Below are 13,032 nucleotides of genomic sequence, written 5' to 3' on the forward strand. Positions count from 1 at the left end.
GAATATTTGGTTTCACTTTTGTGTGAATTTGGCTAACCGGGGGAAGGGTGGAAGATGGGGTGATCTTGTTGGCATTTAAATGCTGCGACTATATCAATTTGCACCCTTCGTCCCTATTTGAACTCCCTCCACATATGCCACACGTATGGTACCTGCGGACTCCACAAGGATGCAGACATAAATGCTATGAGGGAACAAGGTCATTGACACGCTATTGCAGTGGCACTGCATATCCTTGTACCCAGCTTTAGGCACTCCGCATCAGACCCTTAATGTGGGAATGTTAACCCCTTGTTCCAAATGCTTTTACTCTGTCAGCTGCTGAATGATGCATAGAATGGGTGCGGCATCCATAGCTGGGTTACGTGGACAGTGCAGCTCCCTGGAAAGCTGATTTATGAGGTACTGGCAGAGAAAGCTGCTGCTCACTCTGTGTGAAGAGACTTGTGGCAGAGTGCCTGGTACAGGCTCCAGACGTGCGGGAGAGCTGCTTGCTCACAGTCAGGTGCTTTCTGGCTTGGTTTACACAAAGCAATATTTTATTATTATTTCACCCCGAGACATTCCCATTACATTTCTCATCACAAATGTTGAAACCGCAAGATAAGAAATGCTATTTTCCATGCCGCAGCACCCTTAGGGCTGTTTCACACAGTACGGTTCCTGCCGCACGGTGAAATCCCGTACGGCCAGGGAGCCGTGCCGCACTCAGCAGTTGTGAATGGACACTATTGTGTCCATTCACACGGGACGGCCACGGCCCGGCCGCACGGCTGCAGCCGGATCCCCCCACTGGAAGGGACGGCTGCCGGGCTGTGGCCATCCCTGCCATTATAAAATTCTGAGTGCGGCGCGGCTCCCTGACCGTACGGGATTTCACCGTGCGGCAGGAACCGTACTGTGTGAAACAGCCCTTACTGATGCAAGACGTGCTGAGTGGCGCCGTCATGTACTGTCATTTATGTAGACGTCACACACTTGCTTGGCTGCTGCCGCTTCAGATCTGGTTTGTCAGCCGTCTAAATCCAAAATGTTTTTTTTTTTTTTTGCGTTTTGTCCTAGATGTCTGACTTTATTACAATGATGTTTATATTAATGATATTTGAGCCTCTTTTCCGGAATCCATGCAATCCAGTACTTTCCCTCAGACCTCAGATCAGCGACACTGAACAGGCTTATGACTGAGGATGCGCGGTCACACGCACTGCATGTCTTGTCTTCCCCTCTCCTTATCATTTACTTATACACTCCTATTCCCTCTACCTAATGCGTGCTGTGCACGACTCCACACGAATACAGCGCTGTTCCTCCAGTCAGCTTCAGGAAGCTTGGCACACCCCATCCCCCAAGTCTGTGACCTACACGGGCCTGATTCTCCATGTAACATAAACAAACTGTAGTTTCTTTCTCACCCCAGCTCCAACTTTCCCACCATGGTGGATAGCATGACCAGGGCCCTGCAGCAGGATGTGAGGGGGAGAGCAGAGTGTTCAGGGCATGAGGTCTGTGAGCCTGCGCTGGCTTCTTGAAACGTGCTGAGTCTCACTCCTGTGCTTTTTCCCCTAACTCAGCAACTGCTGGGCTTACAGCGGATCATCGTCCCCGTGACGTCAGGGACGTGTGGTGTGTCTGTCTAACCTGTTACTCTTGTTTTCCCCCTTAATAAAGATGTATGTATTGAAGTCAACACGGGAATACTGTAAAACCATAGGAAACGACCAAGTTACATATAAATAAAAACAACAAATACCATGATTTTTATTGCTCATCACAACTACTTTTTGTTTGTATGTGGTATATTTACTAAAGTGCGGGTTTGTAGATGTGGTGTTGCAACCAGTCATGGGCCTAATACAGGTTTTTACACCTATGCAGTTGCGATTTTTCAGACTTGCCAGTCATAGGAAGTGAAGCTGCTACCCAGAAAAGAATGGGTTGGGATCATTTGGTCGACAGTCATTAGGTCGACATGGGTCTAGGTCGTTAGTTCGATAACATGGGGTTTTTCAGTTTTTTTTGTTTTTTGTACCTGAATGTCAACACAGTTGACATGGACACACCGCATCCCCTCGCTATGCTTCAGGCACGGAGGATCGCTATGCTCTGCACACTATTTTATTCTCCCACCACTCAATAGTGGATGGTAGGGCATGAAATACCGGCTGTCGGCACATGTTGGCTCAAAAAACAGTGAAAAACTCCATGTCGACCTAAACAATGTCGAACTAATGACCTTTCTACCTAGAACCATGTCAACCTTTTCCCATGTTGACCTAGACCCATGTTGACCTAATGACTGTTGACCATAATGCTGTAGACCAAATTACCACATCCCAAAAGAATATAGGCGCCCACAGGAGCCATTGCAAAGTTCTCGGAAACTGCATAAACATACACAGCATTGTAGCAATAATGTGGAACATCGCCTCACTGCGAAAGACTAGGATCATGCAGACTCCCTGCTGCAGTAGCGATGCTGGCGCCATGTTTCCCTGCGGCCTTGATTACAGCTGAGTGCAGATGACCCAAAAAGTTTATAACACGCCTTTGTTTTTGGCACCACTCCATGCATGCGGCATCAGAAGGTGGTGTGTGTGTGTGTGTGTGTGTGTGTGTGTGTGTGTGTGTGTGTGTGTGTGTGTGTGTGTGTGTGTGTGTGTGTGTGTGTGTGTGTGTGGTTTTTTTTTTTTTTTTTTTTTTTTTATAATTTCTTTTTCTCTTTTTTTCTTTCTTGCACTGCTGCCTGTCCCCTCCCTCAAATGCTAGCAGCCATACTGTGGCATTTGGGTCACTGCTAGCAACAGTCTCATAGCTGCACATGAATGGTATGGCTGCACAGGCCAGATTCAGGGGTGGATTTATTAAACTCTGTAGTGATAAATTGTCTCTGGTCTTTATCACCAGGCAATCAGCTCCTACCTGTCATTTTTCAAACCAAGCCTGTAACTTCAGTTAGGAGCTGATTGGCCGGTGACAATGTAGCAGCCACATTATCACTTCACCGAGCTTAATAAATCTGCCCCTCAGGAACATCCGAAATCTCCCTCCCTCCCTCCCTCTCCTTTAACTACACATGAGGTGTTTGCGATGGGGTATATCGCCCTGTCTGGTGCTGTGGGGTGGACTGCCGAGCCCAGTGCCAGGGGGCGGACCGCCCTGCTTTGGTGCCCCTGAGTACGCAAATAGGGTAACTGTTACATTGTGCAGCTTATACATGGAGTTTGTCAGATGGGTATTTAGAGCAGGGCCAGTGTAAGGCTTCTCAGCACTTCTTTGGCAAAGCTACCGACTACCCCCCCCCCCCCCCCCCCCACCATATCACTACACTGCCACCAATACCAACTTTTTCATCCCACGCAGGAGTAGTGGTGGCATCTTGGAAGTTCCACACAGACACCACCTGCATTAAGTAAACTAAGAATAGCTTCCTCATTGATATCCCAGCACCCGAGGCAGCTGCCTAATGGTAAAACGGTCCCTGGGTCCATGCAGAATATCGTCCTTTGCTGTGTCGACATTGATATCATGTTCACATTCTGCATGGGGCAACATTTGTTACCAGTTTGTCATAATCTCTCCCGCCCTCAGAACTTGCAAGTCGGGTGGTCATAATATTGTTTTTTTTCAAACTATCCTAAATATATATGTATATGTCTATATCTCTAAATCTAATCTCCTGATGGCACTCCCAAGATTTTGTAAACTCTGCACAGCGGCAGAATCAAAAGAAATAAGAGCAAACACAAGGCTTGTGTGTCAACGTTTCGGGCAAAGCCCTTTATCAAGACATGTCTTGATAAAGGGCTTTGCCCGAAACGTTGACACACAAGCCTTATGTTTGCTCTTATTTCTTTTGATTCTGCCGCCGTGCAGGGTTTACAAAATCTTGGGCGTGCCATCAGCAGTTTGTTTGTTACATTACTTTCCTTGTGAAAATGAAAGGCAACCCAAGGAGCTATTCCTTCAAGGACGAGTGCCAGGACCCCCCTTGATATATCTCTTATCTCTATATATCTATCTCTATATATTTATATATCTATCCATATCTGAGTCTCTGAAACACTGCCATCTGCTGGCAGAGTGTTGAACTACATCGTTCTCATACATGCAGGAACACAGAAGGTAGCAGACTAGCTCTCAAAGCTTTTGATAGTATAGTATATCTGTCTGCGACCACCAAGGGGATTCCAGGAAGAAACGTCTCCCGCAGCAGCCCTTTGGTTCCACTAATCATATAAACGCTTTCAAAATCCATAGCATGTGCCTTGCAAGGCTGTTGGTATAGAATAACTTCAAAGCGTTCAATTACAAAAAAGATTACAAAGAGTATATTATTATTTAAAAGTACACACAGATTAAAAAAAATTAAAAGAAAAATCAAAAGGATAAAAACACTGTAGTGCAACCATCACCTTTTTTAATAAAAAATGTCTTGGGGCATCCTGGCCATGTGGCTCCCGTAAGTAAATGAAGAATTTATTTCAGCTTAAGAGACACATTTATCTCTCTAGTCCTATTTCACCCCACCTTTGTGGATTTTAACACTTTCAAAACCAAAAGTAGTTGCGACCTTGGTGTGAAGTCCCTTTTTTCTTCTGATGGCCAAGAGTTTCTCTGCCAAGACCGAAGGGACGTTTTTTTTCCTGCTTCATTATACTGTACTGGGTGGTTTTATGGTCTTTAATGAAGAAGAGATTCTGTTACCAGATGCCTCCTTGAGAAATTTATATTGCCTTCCTTCAATTTTGACACCTTCTATGGATGTGATGTCTCCTCAAAGACCGTACCAGGTGCACACATTCTCCTGTGGTGTATCGTAAACCCTTCACATTTTACAGCCAGCAGACGAGAGCGAGGACATCTTAAATGTTCCCTGACTCAGTTCAATCACCTGGCCAGTTAATTACAGAATGGCAGTTTGGCATAAAGGGGTAGATGTGTTAAGCAGTGATAAGGGATTGGAAATGTGAGCCAGAGGTGCTCCGTATAATTTTATACTGTGTAAATTTTTATAGATGTTATATCAGTGCTGATTGGTTGCCATGGGACACTTCTCCTCTGGCTCATTGCTCCTCTCATCACTGCTTCATACATCTACCCCACAGTTTAAAAATAACATTTTCAATACATCATATACATTGATACAACATACAATTTGAACAATACTATTTGTTTAAAATGCCCTTTCCGATTAAATAGCTTCACCTCCCTGTTGTAAGACAGGCTTGGAGGCAGTTGCCTTTCCTTAGGGCCAGATGCACTAAACTTCAAGAGTGATAAAACGGAGTGATATACACCCAGCCAATCAGCTCCTGCCTGGCATGTCACAGACCGTGTTTAAAAAATGTCAGACAGGAGCTGATTGGTTGGTTGTTGATCACTCTCCATTTTATCACTTTGAAGTTGAGTGCATCTGGCCCACCGCCTGTATCTCTACACACTTTTCTAAATCTCCCTCAGAGTGTTACATAATCCCGTGGAGCCACACTGGCCGCCAGTTCTTGTATATTGTAGCAGAGCTGTGTATGTTGTGCGCTGCATGATGCAACCAGGGCAATTAAGGGTAGACTCCTGGGGTTTTCTCGTTCTTTCTTCTCCCTTTATGGAAACTGCTTGTTTTCTTTTGCGGTCTGTGAAATGTGTACTTGGGGTGGTGGGAACAATTTGCAATTAGGGTATTTATGAGAGATCTAGCAGCATGACTAGGCACATGTGAAGTTATAGCACTTTTTTGGTTTGCCATGGTTTCGGTCTCTTGAACAAGGCGAGTGTGTTCTTGTCGGTGAATTAAGACTGTCACATATTATAAAATTATTTGGTGAGAGGAGTATCTCTATTACACAGCCTCCATTGCAGGAAGGCCATGTCCATGATCTGTAAACATCAGTGTCGTCTCTGAGCATATGAAAGCAGATCTGGCTGAGAACCGAGGGCTCAGAAGATGCAGCTCTGGCTCCTTACAGCTGTTTCCTCCTCTTCCATCATGACGTCCGTGTAGCTTTTTGGCAAGTTCACAAGATCCTTGTGAATTAACCTTCGTGGTTTGTGAGATCAGAAGTAGGGCTTTTTAGCAGCTGTTAGTTTTGTTTTGGAAATAATCATTTTGGTATCAAAGTACTTATCTACTGCTATGTTCTTTCTGTGATTGTTTGTTCTATTATTTTGCACAATAAATGATGGTGAATGCAGCCACCTGTCCATATAAGAGTACACCAACTCTTCTTGATGAACTTAGACCAAATAGAGAATCCACTGGTGTTGGAGTAAATACCATAAAAGATGTTTAAAGCACACCCATATATTGAGTGAGTGATTTTCCAAGCAATGCGTTTCTGAGATTGTCGCCTTCCTCGGGTTTGGCTGGATGTTCCGGTGTGCCGTGGATCACAGGGTGGGTGGCTGGGTGTCTGTGTGCATGTGTGTGGAGGACACAGGCTGCGTGTATGTGCATGTGTGTTTGAGGCACCGGCTGCAGCGGGTACTGTGTGTGAGGGAAATGCCCACATTTATTATGCCTCTGGGCAATTGTGGTGAAGTTATGCCACTGCTGGACTGGATTATTCTGATCCATACACTCTCCTGCGCGTTCGCACAGGGAAGCAATAATGTACAGGCAGCCCGCAGATCTAAGACACATAGAGGTATCTTGGATCTGCGAGTGCTTACAAAATCACTTGATGGTCGGCGACTGTCGAATGATTTTTGCCCCTGCATGCAGGGGTGCGAATGGATGTTTATGCGGGCGGCGCATACATAACTTGCACAGCTGCAAAATTCTCAGCTTTGTGTTTCAACCAGAATAAGGGCCTATGTTACCATATTACCTATATACATGGATGTATATTATCTATACACACGAATAGATTATCAGAAGCTGTGTATTTTTCATACAAGCTTATATTGAACTTGTTCTGTTATTATTTAGAAACCTCTTTCCGGTTTCAGCATGTACAGATACTGCAACTCTGGGTGGCTGGTCAATACAGGTGTATTCATAGGCATGTTACAGCCAGAGACTGACTTCATACACAGTTGCAAAGACTCTGGCAACTTGGTTCTGGCAACTTGCTAAGAAGTTCCATATGCGACTGATTAGATTAGAATCTCTGACTGGTTGTTTCTGAACAAATGACTGACTGCGGCACTAGCGTATTTTTACAGAACCGCTGCACATGAAGACTCTTGTGAATGTACCTGGGTCCACCTCTGAATCGGACCTATAATCCCAGGCTGTACGTGTTTTAGATTTTAAACAAAGGCCAACCATGATGGAAGTAAGTCCCAGGCTAGCTGTGTATACTGGTTTCCTAACTGGTCTGCACTGAAAAAAAGAAACCTTTTAATAATTTTGAGTAAGGTTTGTAGAAAGAAGTGTAGAGCGATTCTGGAACATAAAGGGTGTAGGACATACACAGAGCACATTCATAGGGCCAGGCTTTCCCTGATCTTAATTGTTTATGTAACTGGGGTCAAAGGAGTGAGTGAAGACAGCTTGTGGGAACTATCCCAGGCACTTGCTGGCTTTGTCCCCTACTCCACCAGTTAGAGAGGAGGCAGGAAAAGCTATGGTCTATGTTGTGTATTCTCTTTGGGTGCTCATTGTATTATGCCTGTTATAGTGGACATGAACATGAATAAGTGTAATGTGTTAGCGTAACTTACTGATGGGTGTTTAAGATGAGTTTTAATGACTAGTCACTTTGAATAGGAGAATCAGGCTTTTATACAGGCTAGTCTATACTCCTAACCAGAGCACCGTTTGCCATATTCCTGCAATTACTCTAATATCACTACATCACTGTCATCGTTTCGCCATAAAATGCCCACAGCTTGTATTACGAAATCATATACTTAGTGTTCATTCTAGCACCCGCTATCTTTTAAAAACCATGCAGTTCCTCTTCCCTGCCTGAGGTGTCGCTGTCTGCTGTGGTGTTTCTAACACAGGACTCGTTTGCATATCAGTGCTGATACACAGACCACACTAAGCTAGAAGCACTACAGCAGACAGCGACATCCCAGGCAGGGAACAGGAACTGCATGGGTTTTCAAAGATAGCGGGTGCTAGAATGAACACTATATTATATACGTATAATAAACACACACAAATTATTTATCCAACTGGAGTTAAGGTAAATTAGGCTATTCGAGGAATGCTCATCCCCTGTGCTGTGCAACATAGGATTTGTGCCTTACAGTAATGAAGCCAGATCTACAATCTAATTATGGCTACCCATTAAGAAGCCACACCTGTCCGTTATCAGGTACAATATACACTGTATATACTACAATACTGTAACTCTGCCATAACCTGCCTGCAGTTCCTCTGGCTCCACATCTGACACACACATATAAACCCAGTTCTTTTCAGTCCAACCATTTAAAATCAAGTACCAGTGTATACCCTTGCCCACTTGTTAGAGCTGAACCACCTTCTGTTTCAAAGCTCTGCCAAGTCTCCTGTTCTCCTTAGCCAAGTCACCCTAGCATAAATTGTTTACACAGTCACGGCATGTAGCATTCATATAAACCAGACAGCTGTCATATAGCCTCTGTCTGAGAACATAAACACTCACCTTCCCCTGACCGCCATAAGCCAGATTCACTACGTCCTGCCCCCAGTTAGACAGGCCAAATATAATGGCGTAGTTAGGGTTTGAATATGAGTGCATGATACCCACTGTAAGTTTTACATAACATTGTGTATTAATTAATATACAGTATATTGAAGCCTTACAGTATAATGCAGGGGAAAATTGGATAATGCATGCTTATAGGTTCACTTGTAGGATAATGTCACAGACTAGAAAACTCCTTTGCTGTATGTGCCACTTTGACCGTCATTGTGTTAAATCCTACAACACCCTCTGAAACTGAACCCTAACCTTTTTGTGTTGGTATTCATAAATCAATCTGAATTAGAGACATAACCGACATAAATATACAAAATAGAAAGCTTAATTGTTGCTGGCACTTGAACAAAGAGCTGCAATTCTGTATCTAACAAGGCTGCGGTCAAAATACCTGGAGACCAAGGTAGGCAGAGTCCTGACACATTCCGGTAGGAAGTGCAGTGGATAGGCCCCTTTGACACGCTCCGTCTCCTGCCGGGCGGCGAAACCCACACGGCCAAGAAGCCGTGCTGCACACAGAAGTGAATAATGGACATGATTGTGCCCATTTTCACGGTACGGCTCAGCCGCCCGGTTGCAGCCAGATGTCGCCGCTGGAAGGGACGGCTGCCAGGCTGTGGCCATCCCCACCGTGCGTGTGAAAGGGGCCTTAGGGCGATGGTTGGGGTTTGTTTGTGGGAGAGGTTAAGGTTAATCTGCAGGCAATGAGAGCACCTAGAGCTAGGATATGCAGAACAAATACTCTTTGTGCCTACTGGGATAGAAGTGGTTTTAGTGCTAGCTAGGATAGGTAGGGAATATGGTCATAGGGCCAGCTAAGATATGTAGGAGTTGTGCTTCAACTCCGGCTTAGATAGGTGAAGTAGTGGTAGCTGGGATAAGCAGTGATTGTAGTGCCAGATTACAATACCAAATAAGATGGATGAGAAGTTATCCTAGTGCCAGCTAAGTGTAGGTAAGAGAAGCAGTCATTGGGGGGGTATTCCATCTCTGTCAATGTTTCCAACGGTGGAAATATACTGTATACAGTTCAGTATTCAATCCCAGCTGGGACTTGCCTGCCGTAATCTCACTTCGCTATGGAGGTGAGTCTGTATTAATGGAAACTGAGGTGCATTGTTGTATCTGGGGCCGGCTTTCATCAAAATGACGCCGCTTTTACCGATCCGCGGTTTTTCCGGCGGTGGGAAAATTTGAATACCGACTCTCTACTTGTTATCAGAAGCCATTGGAAATGGTCGGGATACCAACTGTTGGGACATTCCGACAGTTGGAATACCAGATTGAATACTCCCCTAGTGTGAGCTTGGATACCTAGGCTTTGGTTCAGGTGTGCCAAACATGTGGATATAATATTACAACGGAGAAAATCTATAAAATGATTAGAAAGTAGTCTTGAGTATACGGTTACTCGCTACTTGTATCATGGTTGTGCTAGGAGTTTGCCCAGATCTATGGATAGATACCGTAAACTCACTGGAGACAAAAAGCCTAAACACTTAAACTTTAATTAAGTGAAACTTTTTTTTTTTTTTCTTTCATGCCTTTCTTCTTGGCTGATTAAAGGATGGCATATATCCCAAAGTTAAAAGGCATATCATGTTATTATAAAAAAAAATATTAATGGATTTAAAATTAGTCACTGCATGAACATGGATGCATAAGCTAAAAGCCTAAGGTCATCCATCATCCAGTTTCCCATGGTAGATCACCACTGGCCTGTTTGAGCTGGCTGCTAGCTTTCAGAGATCACATCTGAAGCATTTAAGAAAATAAAAAAGTCCAATGTGTAAACTTCAGATGTGGTTTTTGTCCATTTGAATTGGGAAAACATTTCCCTGTTGCCTAATGCTAATGCAAGCTGTGATCTCTGGGAATGAGCACATGGAAATCAACATATAGTGTTGCGTATGGACAAGGCCAAGAGCATGGACAGGGCTTCATTGGTTAGCAAACAATATATCTGTATGGGCGGATCTGTTCTTAGTTGTATTCAGCGATCGCCAATACAGTTGGTTTTTGAGCAGAGCTCAGGCAGCCATATATGGGTGCTGGATGGCTGCCAGACAGTCGGGATTCCGACGGTCAGTACTCAGTCATCGGAATACCAACAGTTTTTAAATGCCCGACAGTCGGGATCCCAACTAACGGGCTATTCTCCCTTGTGGGGTAGACACCGAGCCAGCAGCGAGCCCACAAGGGGCTTCTTTGCGCGCTCTCCCCACCTGTTGGAGCATCGGCAGTCGGGATTCCAATGTCAAGATATCCCGATTGTCAGGCCGCCATATATGGCAGATACACAAGACCTAATTGCTGTGTCTGTAGCTTCTGCCACTTCAGGGACTGTACCATCAAGAAGAGGATGGTGCACTTCTGCCTACACCTCCTCTCCCACACCAATCCTATGCTCCCAGGCAGAAGTGCAGCTGCTGTCCCCTAGTATCATCCTCTCTGTGGGGGAGCACGGATGGAATCGGCACAACTCTACATTCATTTGGAAAAAGGGCGCATTCAAGCAGCTGGTCTGCATTAGCTGAAATATGTTCCAGAACAGGGGGCAGACCATGGCTGGACGCCCCATTCCCAAGGTTTCATTTAAGAAGGTTAAAATAGGACACTTTCAAACATAAACGGAGGCTCTGAAAATCTGTTAACTAGAAAAGCAATAAAAGCAACTTGCTGTGTCATGTATCTGTTTTAAATTTTTCTTTCTTTTAGGCTGTTATGTTGTACAAACCAAAATACCTCTAGACTGTTGGCAGTCTGGTTTTTGTTTCAAAATTGCACATTAAGCTCCTAGAACACTTTTTTTGTCTTTGTTAGGACATGAAATTGGTGCTTTTTAAAAACAAAACAGTCGTCATCCTTATAAGTATAACTCGTGCTGTTAGAGTTTGGGTGCCTTTCAGAATGTACTGTATCTTCATTTATCCATATTCTATAAGAGGATAAAACAACTGTGGGAGCCCAGAAGGCATTTTTTTTAAATGCATCTAAAGGTGCCCATACACTGAGGCGAAATAAAATAATACTCACTGGGCAGGGGAGAGGGGAGCAGCAGCCACACAGGCAAGGAACCGGGACTCGGGAGCCGGCACAGGTCACAGCATGGGGAGCAGGGGAGAAGGGAGCAAATGCGGCACTGTCAGAAGCTTACATGACAAGGGCTGCTGTGATTGGACAGCAGCTGGATCTGCTGTCCAATCACAGCAGCCCCTGTCAATTAGGCACTTCTAGAAGTGCCGCTTTCAGTGTTATTTTTAGTGTTATTTTTAATGGGCTTTTTAGCCCACTGCTTAGTCCTGCCCCAAGCCCCGCTCCCCGCTTCATCCCCTTGCAGTTCTGTGTGGGAGGCACGCTTATCGGTGCCTCACAAACTAGGTTAAATCATTCAAACCAGTAAAATAATATAAAGCAAATACTTATGATACAGCATATATGTCATAGGTATATTCTTTGTATTATTTTAAAACAAATTGACAGGGAAAGCCCTGCCTCCACGTCCCTGCTGTGATGCCCCCCGCTGAGCGATTGTGTGTGATCAGCTATGTGCTGAACGATTTTACTAAGCGGGGCATTGCCTGTTGTTTATAGGCAAAGCCCCATGATCTATCAGGAAAGCCGGTTCAAGCACTGGCTTTCCCTGCGAGCGATAGCTGCACACATGAACACTCATTGCCATCGCTGTAGGGCATGGAGCGATCAGGGCTCCATTTCTAAGCAATCCAGTCAGATTGCTTAGAAATGGGACTGCATGCCCCCTGTGTGTATGCCCCTTAAGTGATAATTATGGTTCCTGCACCCATTTCCTGGTTACTGCTGCTGTTTGTTGCGGAGTCCCTGAATGGCAAGTACAGTAACCTGGGGTTGTTGCATAGTATATGGTGGAGTGGCTGCAGAGCCTGCAATATATGGTGGTAGCAACATATAGAGAAGGGGTTGCTCTGTAGATAAGGGGCACTACAGTGGCGTAACTAGATACATGTGGGCCTAATTGCAAAAGTTTGTAAGGGCCCCTATTTATCACTTAATGCTGAAAAATGTATATAGCACATGATACTTTGACAGGCAAAGCGGCCCCTCTCAGCTCTGGGCCCCATAGCAGCTGTACCCCCTGCACCTATGGTAGTTATGCCTTTGGGGCACTATATATGGAGGTGCACAGGAGTGAAGTTTGTGTATAGCTGCAGTATATGGAGAAGGGGTTGCTCTGTATATAAGGGGCACTATATGGAGGGGCACAGGAGTGACGTTTGTGTATAGCTGCAGAATATGGTGGGGGTTGCAGAATATGGAATGGGATGTGAATCTTTCGATTTGAGATATATCTCTATCCTAACACAAGAAATTTGTATAATAATTGAAAGATATTACAATTATGTATAATATAAGGGGGGAG

At 44.6% G+C, this 13,032-nt stretch overlaps 1 protein-coding gene across 1 annotated transcript in view; it reads left to right on the top strand.

Annotated features, from left to right (window-relative positions):
- Positions 1 to 13,032, top strand: part of ACSL3 (acyl-CoA synthetase long chain family member 3) — an 81,750-nt gene that overhangs the window by 41,436 nt on the left and 27,282 nt on the right. The gene's annotated exons all lie outside the window — the stretch shown is intronic.

This window comes from Crinia signifera, chromosome 3 (genome assembly GCF_055691185.1).
Source record: "Crinia signifera chromosome 3, ASM5569118v1, whole genome shotgun sequence".
Taxonomy (NCBI): Eukaryota; Metazoa; Chordata; class Amphibia; order Anura; family Myobatrachidae; genus Crinia; species Crinia signifera.